General features: G+C 51.6%; 1 pseudogene; it reads right to left on the bottom strand.

Annotated features, from left to right (window-relative positions):
* Positions 1–730: 730 nt before the first annotated feature.
* On the bottom strand, positions 731–879 carry LOC147751238 (5.8S ribosomal RNA; annotated as a pseudogene).
* Positions 880–11,478: the final 10,599 nt, after the last annotated feature.

Below are 11,478 nucleotides of genomic sequence, written 5' to 3'. Positions count from 1 at the left end.
AAATAATACACATATAATTAAAAAAAATTAAATACTTAACAAAAACATATTAGACATACATAATTAAATTCATAAAAATATTAGTAATATCGAAATTAGTTACATCAATATATATGCTATCGATATTACTAACTTCGATATTACTTACATCAATATAAATAAATTCAATATTACTTACCTAAGGGTCGATATTCTGTCCAACGATATTCTTGACATCGAAATTCTGTACCTTCGATATTTCCAACTCAATATATGTGTAGGTCGACAATTAGGAATCAATATTTAGACTGTGTACCAGAGGGCAGCCAGTTGGACACAGAGGTGTTGTGCAGGGGCCAGGGCGACTGACTCTGGAACCCAGGGGCTCAAGGTTTGATCCCCGGGGCCTGCGGCAGATCAGCCCAGCACCCTGTAACTCTGGGCAATAGGTCGCTTAATCTTCCCGAGGGCCCCCAGCACCTTGACACCTTTGGGTAATTGTTTGCGCTTTACAAATACAAGACATTTTTACATTTACACCACAGACAGCCATGCACAGCACGCAGCCCGGTACCCTGGGATGTAGCAGACCGGTCATCACACACCCCCTCAGCACTAAGGTGGGGAAGCAAGGCTAAGTGGGGCACCTCCGCAGCAGGACCCAGTTAGGGACCCTGTCACAGGTGATTGGGGGGTCTGACCTTGTGGGGGGGATGAAGGGAAGCAGAGATAACCCTGTGACAGCCCCAGCTGCATCCCAGGGAAGCCCCAGGGCTCATGTCAGGGGCCGCATGGTACGTTCAAAGTGTCGATGATCAATGTCCTGCAAGCCACACTATTTCTCGCAGCTAGCTGCGTTCTTCATTGATGCGCGAGCCAAGTGATCCACTGCCAAGAGTCACAGGCAACTTTTTGAAAACGATTGCCCACCTGCGGGTGCAGGAGAGGCTCGAGGAAGGCAACGCCGTCCGTCCATTGACTGTGGAGCGAGATGGCCCTGGAGCCCCATTCAAGGCTCCCCCTCTGGGAGTCAGACTACACCGTTGGGTGAAAAAAAGCTCTAAGAAGTTGGACTCCGACCGCTGGGGGTCACCTAACTAGTTAACATGGAAGAGTCTTGTTTGTTATCGGAATTAACCTGACAAATCACTCCACCAACTAAGTAACGGCCATGGACCACCACCCACAGAATCGAGAAAGAGCTATCAATCTGTCAATCCTTTCCGTGTCCGGGCTGGGTGCGGTTTCCCGTGTTGAGTCAAATTAAGCCACAGGCTCCACTCCTGGTGGTGCCCTTCCATCAATTCCTTTAAGTTTCAGCTTTGCAACCATACTCCCCCCAGAACCCAAAGACTTTGGTTTCCCAGAAGCTGCTCAGCGGGTCATGGGAAAAACGCTGCCGGGTCGCTGGTTGGCATCGTTTATGGTCGGAACTACGATGGTATTTGATCGTCTTCAAACCTCCTACTTTCGTTCTTGATTAATGAAAACATTCTTGGCAAATGCTTTTGCTTTGGTTTGTCTTGCGCCGGTCTAGAATTTTCACCTCTAGGGGCACAATGTGAATACTTCCAGCTGTCCCTCTTAATCATGGTCCCAGTTCCGAAAATCAACGAAATAGAAAAGGAGTCCTATTCCTGGAACACTTTTTTCAAAGTAAACGCTGCGGACCCCCAGGACACTCAGTCAAGAGCATCAAGGGGGCGCCGAGAGGCAGGGACTTGGACAGGTGGTAGCTCGCTTTGTGGCAGACCCACGGCTCGATCCCAAGATCCAACTTCGAGCTTTTTAACTGCAGCAAGTTTGTTTGGAGCTGGAATTATCACGGCTGCTGGCACCAGACTTGCCCTCCAATGGATCCTCATTAAAGGATGTAAAGTGTACGCATTCCAATTACAGGGCCTCGAAAAGGTCCTGTCTTGATATTTTTTGTCACTACCTCCCCAAGTTTGGATTGAGTAATTTGCATGCCTGCTGCTTTCCTTGGATGTCGTAGCCATTTCTCAGGCTCCGTCTCCGGAATCGAACCCTGATTCCCCGTTACCCATGGTCACCATGGTAGGCACAGAAAGTACCATCGAAAGTTTATAGTGCAGGTAACCTTGGGTCGATCGCACGTCCCCATCACAGGGACGTGAGATTGACCTAAGGTTACCTAGAGTCACCAAAGAGGCCGGGCTAGCCCAGATTGGTCTTAATCTCATAAAGGCCCTTGAACCCCATTCTGGGCACCCTGTCACACACCAGGCCCGAGGACGGAGCCCCGGTGCCCTCAATGACCCAAGACAGAGCTCCTGAACACAGCTAAGCGAGGGGGGGGCTCCCCAGGCAAGACAGGGTATTTGGCATAGCAGCAGGCCGGGGGACAGGACCCAGGGCTTTAGCAACCGACCCAGAGCCCGGCGAGGCCCCTGGATCCAGCCAGGGCTCATGTGCCCAGAGGAGCAGGATGAAGCCTCCCCAGGCCCACAGGACTGCATCCCAGGCACCCTGCCAAGCGGCAGGCCCAAGGACAGAGCCCGGAGTGGGGAGGCCGCCCTCCCCAGGGCCCCGGCTAGAGCTCCTGAACCCAGCCAAGCAGGGTGATGCTCCCTGGGCCCGGCAAAACCCCGTCTCAGGCTGCTGGAGGAGTGGCAGGCCAGGAGACTGAGCCTGGAACCCCTCAACCCCGTCAATCAATCAATCAATCAATCATAACATTTGTATAGCGCGCTACTCACCCGGAAGGGTCTCAAGGCGCTTGGGGAAGGGGGCCGCTACTGCTCGAACAGCCAGGTCTTGTGTTGTCTCCTGAATGCGAGGTGGTCCTGGGTCAGCCGAAGGTGGATGGGGAGGGAGTTCCATGTCTTGGCCGCCAGGTAGGAGAAGGATCTGCCACCGGCGGTGGCTCTTCGGATGCGTGGTACGGCGGCAAGGGCGAGGCTAGCGGACCGTAGCTGGCGGGTGGGCGTGTGGAAGGTCAGCCGGTCGTTGAGGTGCTTGGGGCCCAGGTTGTGGAGAGACTTGTGTGCGTGGGTGAGGAGCCTGAACGTGATCCTCTTGTTGACAGGGAGCCAGTGCAGGTTCCTCAGGTGGCCGGAGATGTGGCTGCGTCGAGGGATGTCCAGGATGAGTCGGGCGGAGGCGTTCTGGATACAATGTAGTCTTTTTTGTAGCTTGGCTGTGGTTCCGGCGTAGAGGGTGTTTCCGTAGTCCAGCCGGCTGGTGACGAGGGCCTGGGTGACCGTCTTCCTGGTTTCGATCGGGATCCATCGGAAGATCTTGTGGAGCATGCGGAGGGTGTGAAAGCATGAAGAGGAGACTGCGTTGACTTGTCTGGTCATCGAGAGGGAGGAGTCCAGGATGAAGCCCAGGTTGCGCGCGTGGTCTGTCGGCTTGGGGGCGGTGCCCAGAGCTGGGGGCCACCAGGAGTTGTCCCAGGCGGCGGGTGATGGTCCAAGAATGAGGACTTCCGTCTTGTCTGAGTTCAGTTTCAAGCTGCTGTTCTTCATCCACTCGGCGACGTCTTTCATCCCTTCGTGGAGGCTGGTTCTGGCGGTGTCGGGGTCTCTGGTGAGGGAGAGGATCAGCTGGGTGTCGTCGGCGTAGGAGCTGATGTTGAGGTTGTGTTGGCGTGCGATGGCTGCGAGAGGTCTCATGTAGACGTTGAAGAGGGTGGGGCTGAGTGATGATCCTTGCGGGACGCCGCAGATGACTTCGGTGGCCTCGGAGCGAAACGGGGGGAGGCGGACTCTCTGTGTTCTTCCAGCGAGGAACGAGATGATCCACTTCAATGCCTTCTCTTGGATGCCCGTGATGCTGAGGCGTTGGACTAGGGTGCGGTGGCAGACAGTGTCGAACGCGGCGGAGAGGTCCAGGAGGTTGAGTGCCGCTGTTTCCCCGTTGTCGAGAAGGGCTCGGATGTCGTCGGTGGCTGCGATGAGGGGGGTCTCGGTGCTGTGGTTGGCTCTGAAGCCGGACTGCGAGGGGTTGAGGGATCCATTTGTCTCGAGGAAGGCGGCAAGCTGTCTGTTGGCGATCTTCTTGATGACTTTGGCAGGAAAAGGGAGGAGCGAGATGGGGCGGAATTTTTTGAGGTCGGTGGGGTCCGCTGTTGGTTTCTTCAGTAGGGTGCTGAGCTCGGCGTGCTTCCAGCTCTCTGGGAAGGTGGCGGGGTCGAAGGAGGTGTTGATGACGTCTCAGAGTTGGGGTGCGATGGTGGAGTCGGCCTTGTTGAAGACGTGGTGGGGGCAGGGGGCAGTCGGAGATCCGGAGTGGATGGTGTTCATCGTGCGGGCTGTGTCTTCGGTGGTCACTGCGGTCCAGATGCGGAGGGTGGCGGTGGGGTGCGTTGGTTCGACGGTTGGGTGCGAGGAAGGTGCGCCGAAGCTGTTGTGGATGTCGGCAATCTTGCGGTGGAAGAATGAGGCGAGGGAGTTGCAGAGATCTTGTGACGGGGTGATGCTGTTGTTGCCGGTGCTGGGGTTGGAGAACTCCTTGACGATGCTGTCGTGGGCATTGTTGTCCAGTCGATCCTTCAGTGATTTCTTCTTGGTGGTGCAGATGAGCTGGTGGTGCTTGCGGGTCACGTGTTTGAGGGCGGTCATGTTGTCAGTGGTCCGGTCGAGGAGCCAGGCTTTCTCGAGGGTGCGGCATGTCTTCTTGGAGTCCTTGAGTTCGTCGGTGAACTAGGGGGCCTTCTTGCTTCTGGGTTTGCTGGGAGGGTTCTTCAGTGGTGCGAGGTCGTCGGCGCAGGCGGTCAGCCACTGCGTGAAGTTGCGGGCTGCTTCGTTGGGTGCTGGCCGGTGGGTTCTGGCTGAGGGAGGTGGTGAGTTGGTCGGTGGTGATCTTGCTCCAGCTCCTGTGAGGAACCTGTTGCGGGTGGTGGTGGGTAGTAGTTTTTCTGAAGCTGAAGTGGACGCAGCTGTGGTCGGTCCAGTGAAGTCCGGTGGAGTGGCTGAAGGCGATGTGCTTGCTGGCTGAGAAGACTGGGTCAAGCGTGTGGCCGGCGTAGTGGGTGGGGGTGTTGACCAGTTGCTTGGGTCCGAGGTTGGCGAGGTTGTCCAGCAGGTTGATGGTGTTGCGGTCCTTGTTGTTCTCCAGGTGGAAGTTGAGGTCCCCTAGGAGGATGTAGTCGGCGGAGGGGAGGGCGTGTGGGCTGATGAAGTCTGTGATGTCTTCGCTGAATTGTGTGCGTGGTCCCAGGGGTCTGTAGATGAGGGTGCCTCTGAGGGTCATCTCCCGGGTAGAGGTGAGGTCTCCCTAGGACTAAGGGCTCCCATCCTGGGCACCATGCTACATGTTGGTGTGTCCTGGCCCGTCTGGCTGCCAGCTGAGGACCGCTAGGCCAAGAGGGGTTTTGAAGTACCCTGTCCTTAGTAATCTGGTGGAAGGGTATCCCCCTTTCTGGTAACCTGTGGGCACCGCAAGACTTAGGGGACCCAAGACGCAGACGTGCCCAAACTCCTGGAGCACTGGCTTAGATTAGGGAGGCAAACGAGTCCTCATCGGCACTCCCAGGGCAGGTGGCCATCTGGTCGCCACATGCGAAAGCATTGCTCTCAACCAGATGACCGAGGGGGGAGGCGCGACCAGATGGCTGTGCCCAAGTAAACCCAATCTTCCCCCCGAGCCTTAGGAGGGCTCGGGGGCTCTGCATTTCAGCCGGGCCTCAGGTACCCTGGTTGGTCCTTGGGCCTGGGGCTGAGTTGGGGGTCCCTGATGGACCTCCGACCAGGGGTCCCCTCAGGCACCTTGACAGGCAGGCAAAGCAGGAACGAGGCCTGCCTGGGCCCAACGGACCCCTATTCCGGGACAATGGCAGAGCATGGTCCACTAGCCCAGCCGGAGATCTTGTACTGGTGTGCGCAGGGGAGGTCTCCTCAAGGCCCGCTTCCTGTGTGCCCTGCCAATCGGCAGGCCCGCGGACGGAGCCCAGGGTGGAGAGGGTACACTCCACCCCAGGGCCACCAAGGGCCCCTGCCAGAGCTCCTGAACTCAAACCGAGCTGGAGGAGTGGAGGGCGTAGCCCAGTGTAGGGAGTGCCCGGCCAGAGCTCTCAGGCCTGACACCCAAGGGAGTACCGCCTGGGCCCGATGGAGCCTGTCCTGGGCACTTTCCCATGTGGCAGGCCGGAGAACAGAGGCCCATACAGTGGGGAGGTGTTGTCTGGACCTAGCCCATCTGGTCCCTGGCTGAGAACCGCCAGCCCAGGAGCGGTTCCGGCATACCCTGTCCCCTCAAATAGTCCAGAGATAAGCTGCCCTTCTTTCTGGTAACTTGTGCGCACCGAGTGACGGAGGGAAGCCAGGGCACCTGCTATGTTAAAGGCAATATTCTTCTTTCCTCCCAAAGTCAAAACATAAAACAATACTACTTGTTATCTTGTGGCAGAAAACTTTTCACACCCTATCATCACAAGGTAAGAATAAAGTTTATTTCCCCATCGCAACAAGAATAATAACGTTTTTTTGCATCAGCCAAAAATGTAGGCGGTTGTGACATTCCTGCAGCTGCAATGGGGATTAAGTTGTTGAACCTTCCTTACATGATACAATAAAGAATCAATATAACAATTAAGAATACCAGAACTCTAACCTAAAAAGAACTCAAAACAATTAATTCCTCAATATTCAGTTTTCTCCCAACAGAACTTCCAAGGTTTCATTTATTAGAATTTCTGAAATTAGACTGTTCACTCTGCTCTTATTTCCATTCCACTGGTTGCTCTGTCTCCCAGAGAATGGCTGCAGGGCGTGACCTGCCGCCTGTCATCCTGTGTGATGACGCATATGCTGAGCCATTCAGTCTTCGTCACTGTTGGTAATGTGTTGTTGGCAGGCTCAGCAGTCAAGGCAGTCGTTCAGAGGTTTTCATCCACTGTATGAAATGCTGACTCAGCACACATGCAAATGCTCCTGCAGAATAAATATGCACATTGATGCTGGTAACTCCATTTTAAGAATAGCTCTTGTTTTGGTCAAAATCAGCAGCCAAACAATATAGTTAGTTTCAGTGAGGTACCTGAAAAGTTCCCCTTGTACAAAATCCTCCCTCTTTGATGCACCTCCATGTAGTCTACTGTGCTTTGTCGGTCAGCAACAGAGGTTGCCGACCAAGGGGACAATTAAGGGAAACTCTCTCAGCAGGATCCCTTAATTGTCACAAAATATATGCTGTGTCTCAGAATAATGGTCCATGAACTGCTTATAGTGGGAATTTCTTTAATAGTGTTTTTGTAGCCACCAAATAACTTAAAAACTAAACGGCAACTGACAATTTCTTTTTTACATCTCTAATTCTATGTTCTTGCAGAAGTGAAGTGTATGAATGTTCTTACATAAATTTAAAAGATGGTCAAACATAGAGGGTGTCTTGCTTCGATTCTCAGGTGTCAACCTGTGGCTATTCATTACTTTGCTTTGTCCAGCTTTCTGTCCATCAATTGTTTCTTTTGTATATGCCGCCCTAAGTGGGAAGGGTATGCGCAGACATGGGTCCTGTGCTCACTTCACCACTGGACTCAAGCTAGCCAGGCAGATGAGGTGTGATGCCCTGAAAGCGGGCCAAGGATGCTTGTTTCCGGTCCAGGGAGGACCTGGCTTGGCAGTAGGGTCTGCCCACAAGGAACAGGGTCAAGACTGATGGGTCCAAACTGGGGTGGTGTGATGAGCAAAAGAATGATGGATTTAACCCAGATCCTTGTGATTGGGGGTGAATGTATGCATTGTCCAGCATTCCGTCCATCAATTGTTTCTTTTTTATATATTCATTACTTCAGACAACCCAGGAGTTGAAACTGATGTATTTTTCACTACAAAGTTGTTTCAGTGTTTCTGTAACCATTCTGCTGTGTCATAGTCATCTTTCCCTTGCTGAGACTTGACATCGTGTGGACAAGGAATTGCCGGACTGTATAATTGACTACCATGCCATTTTTGTACCTGAAACCTAAATGCCTTTCTGATCATTGCATGTACTAATGTAAACTATAGCCTGTATAATAAAATCCCTAATACAAAGTTTAAAAAAAATACAAGTGATGGGCAGGGTAATGGGTTCCTTCTGAGAGTGGTAGTAAGCGTTACTGAGTGGTGATGTACAGGTCTTTAGAGATTATATTTTCATCTCTTTCCTAATTTGGAGTAGGTTTAGGGGAGTTCCTGATGTATACCCAGGTGTCAATCCAGAACCTGGGCGCATAGATGGAGAACACCTGTTGCTTTTCTTTCTTTCTTACATATTGTCAACTCCTGCCTAATAGTGTCCTGGTTGACGACATGCCAAGAGCCACCAGATTTGGTGAGCTCAGCCTAATAGATGAAGATGCCGATTGTGATGGTTTAGTAGATGATGCAGCTACTTTTAGAGATGGTGCAGACCAGCAAGAGGGGCTATTGTAAATCCTTCAGGGACGGGTGATGTAGTGACATTTCTTCATGTCCTTCATGGGGAATGCTACAATGAGTAAAATGTATTTTAAAGAGGGGGGACAGTGTAGAGACTGGAAGGTAAAAGTGGAGCAAGGTGTTGCCAGCAACAAGGTTACCAGAGCTTGTAATACAGTTCTGAAGTCCCTTTCTGAGTGGAGTTCGTTTACTTTCTTTAACAGAAAGAGCTGGTAACAGACTGCCTTGGTTTTAATTGTGAATATTCAAAGTGAGTTCAGCATCCATACATGTTATATACATGGTGTTGAACACATAGTTGACCCTGTGATGTGTTTAGCTTCTCTTGTGTACCACAAGCATCTGTGTGATTAAGACGTTGACAACCAGTAACTGCTCTAAAACACCCTGTCAGGTCCACAGCATGTGCAATAACCTGTAGTGCCTTCAACTTTTTTCTAACTCTGAAAGACAACTGTAGTTAGGATGTGATGGAATATTGAAACATCTGAAATAGGTAGCAACAGGTTCCAGCTGAAAATGCACCCCAGAATGACCACTGTGAAGTTAATATTGATGTTCCTGAAATGGTTTCATGGGCTACACTGCATCACCCTGTGCAGACCGGCCTAACAGAACAAATCAAGGGGGCTTCTCACAAGTACTCTAGACCTTCACAATACCGTTGTGCTTTTAAATTCAAATCTCTCCTTTAAGGATTATGTTAAAACAAAGATCACAGAGGCTGATCCCAAAATCAGTCTATTACGCTGCTGAAAGCCACTTGTTCCCAAAAATCAACTTCCACTCTGTCTCACACTCACTGTGAAACAACTTGCCCAACTGGATACTTCATGTTAGACTCGGCCGTCTCTAGTTGGCAGAGGTATACACTTCTGACAAATAGGGACTCACCTCCTCTAGTCAGGGCAAGGGGATCACACACATAGATAACCCCTGCTCACCCCCTCGGTAGCTTGGCAAAGCAGACAGGCTTATCTCAGAGGCAGTGCGTTAAGCATTTATGACCACATACAGTAATAAAGTAAAGACACTACAAATTGACACGACACAGTAGTATTAAAAAAATACGAATGTTTTTATAAGGCTCAACACAAGACCAGATAACGACAAAAATATACCATAATCTTAATAAATACTCTTGGAAGGAAAAATAATAGTTCAAGCGTAGTTTCTTCTTAGCACAAAGTCTTTAGTAACAAAAGCAACTCTTCTTCTTTAGATCACAGTTCTTGGCAACAATGTAACCCACACGGGAGTCACATGATGTTGAGGCAAAGTTAATCCAAAGGTTCGGTGTGGACCGCGAGGAGCGCTACGTCAAGCCCGGAGTCACACGGACCCCCTACAACACAGTACCTTGGAAAAGCGAAGCACACGATGATCAGCGGCATAGAGATGTCCGGCGTTGTGTCTTTGGCATCGGTCAGGCCTCGTAGTCGGGGCGATCTGCAGCAGCGTGGACAGATGTCAGGCAGGAGCAGCGCTCACGAGGTGAAGCAGGATACGGCATCGTCGTCGATGATGATGTTGCAAGAGTGAGCAGCGCTCATAGCGTCCAGAGGGCTCGGGGTCGAGGCGTTGGCAGCGGTTTCGCTACTAGCGTCGATCGGGCCCAGCGTCCGGCGTCGATGAAGCGGGACACGGGAGCTGCACTCACGATGTCGAGCTGTTTTCGGCGACGTCCGTCGGCGTCGAGATTGCTGGATGTCTTCAGAGGTGCTGTACTTTTAGGTTCCAGCAACAAGCACTTTTAGCAAATGGTGAAGTCTTTTAGCCCTGTGACTTCAGCAGGAGGCTGGCACTCTTCCAGCCCTTGGAGATTTCCTCGGCAAAGTTCGAGAGTACACACTCAGTTCCTCTCTCCTGGTTCCTTGGCAAAAATAAAGAAGTGACTGCAGGATTCCCCCCAGCAAACAGCACTCTGGCAGAAGGGGTAGGCAAGTCCATGGATCAGCAGGCTTCTTGTCCTTGGTTAAGGGTTCCTTGTCAGAATTGATCTAAAGTCTTGGTTCAGGGGTCCTTCTCTTATACCCCTTTTTGGCTTTGATCCCTTTGTCCATGCAGGGGAACTCCCCCTCATCCCGGGTCTGTTGTGGGTGTAGCCAGGCAAAGGCACCTGGCCTATTCAAGGTGCAGGGCTGGGTCCTCAGACGCCCAGCAGGAGGTGGAGCCAGTATTGTTACTGGCAGGAGCAGAGCTATCCGTCGCTCGGCAGGAGCTGGAGCCAGCATTGTATTGGGCAGGGCTTGCTATCAGGAGCTACTCTTCCCCTACTCTCAATGCAGATGTACCACTCACCCCACACTGACTCATTCAGAACTCTGGAGCCACCCAGCCCCTGTCACACACACACCAAACCAGCAGAAACCAGAAATAGTTAGACAAGAAAATAGTCACTTTCTAAAAGTGCTATTTTCAAACCCAGAGTCCAAAAACCAGCCACCCAAACGGATGCGTTATTAAACCCTGAGTTCAGGGATACCAAACTCAGCATTGCGCCATGCTCCCCGAGCCCGCTAGGATCATACCATTAATAACCCCAGCAGCCCATTCTAACTAATGGAGAGCAGGCAACCTTACAATAGTGAATTACGAATATGGCTGTAATTGACTATTAGGACATGCCAACTTCATCAGGCCTGTCCTACCTTACGCTTACAATTCACCCTGCCCTCGGGCCTACCATAGGGGTGACTAACATGAAGTGAAGGGAAGGTTTGGGGACTGGCAAGTAGGTGTACTCGCGCAGTCCGCGTGACATTACCAGACTGCACGTAGGTCTAGCAATGGCAGACCTTTAGACATACTTTTACTAGGCCGCTCGTGTGGGTGGCACAACACGTGCTGCAAGCCCACTAGCAGCATTTGTCTTTACAAGCCCTGGCACTCCTCGTGCACTAGACTAGGGACTGACAGTAAACCAAATAAGCCAAACATGGAATTCAATCAATACAGTAATTTAACATAGGGAGCACTTGCATCGCGGCACTGATTAGCAGTGGCACAGTGCCCAAAGCGATACACCTTATGTAACAAAGAGGGTTTTGGCAAAAGCACAGTAAGGCTGTGCCAGAATCCGAATGAACAAAGAAATTGCCAGTACTGTGCA

Source organism: Lissotriton vulgaris, chromosome 1_1 (assembly GCF_964263255.1).
Source record: "Lissotriton vulgaris chromosome 1_1, aLisVul1.2, whole genome shotgun sequence".
In the NCBI taxonomy this organism is placed as follows: Eukaryota; Metazoa; Chordata; class Amphibia; order Caudata; family Salamandridae; genus Lissotriton; species Lissotriton vulgaris.
The sequence above is the reverse complement of the archived record's forward strand: the minus strand, read 5'-3'. Positions and strand labels throughout refer to the sequence as shown.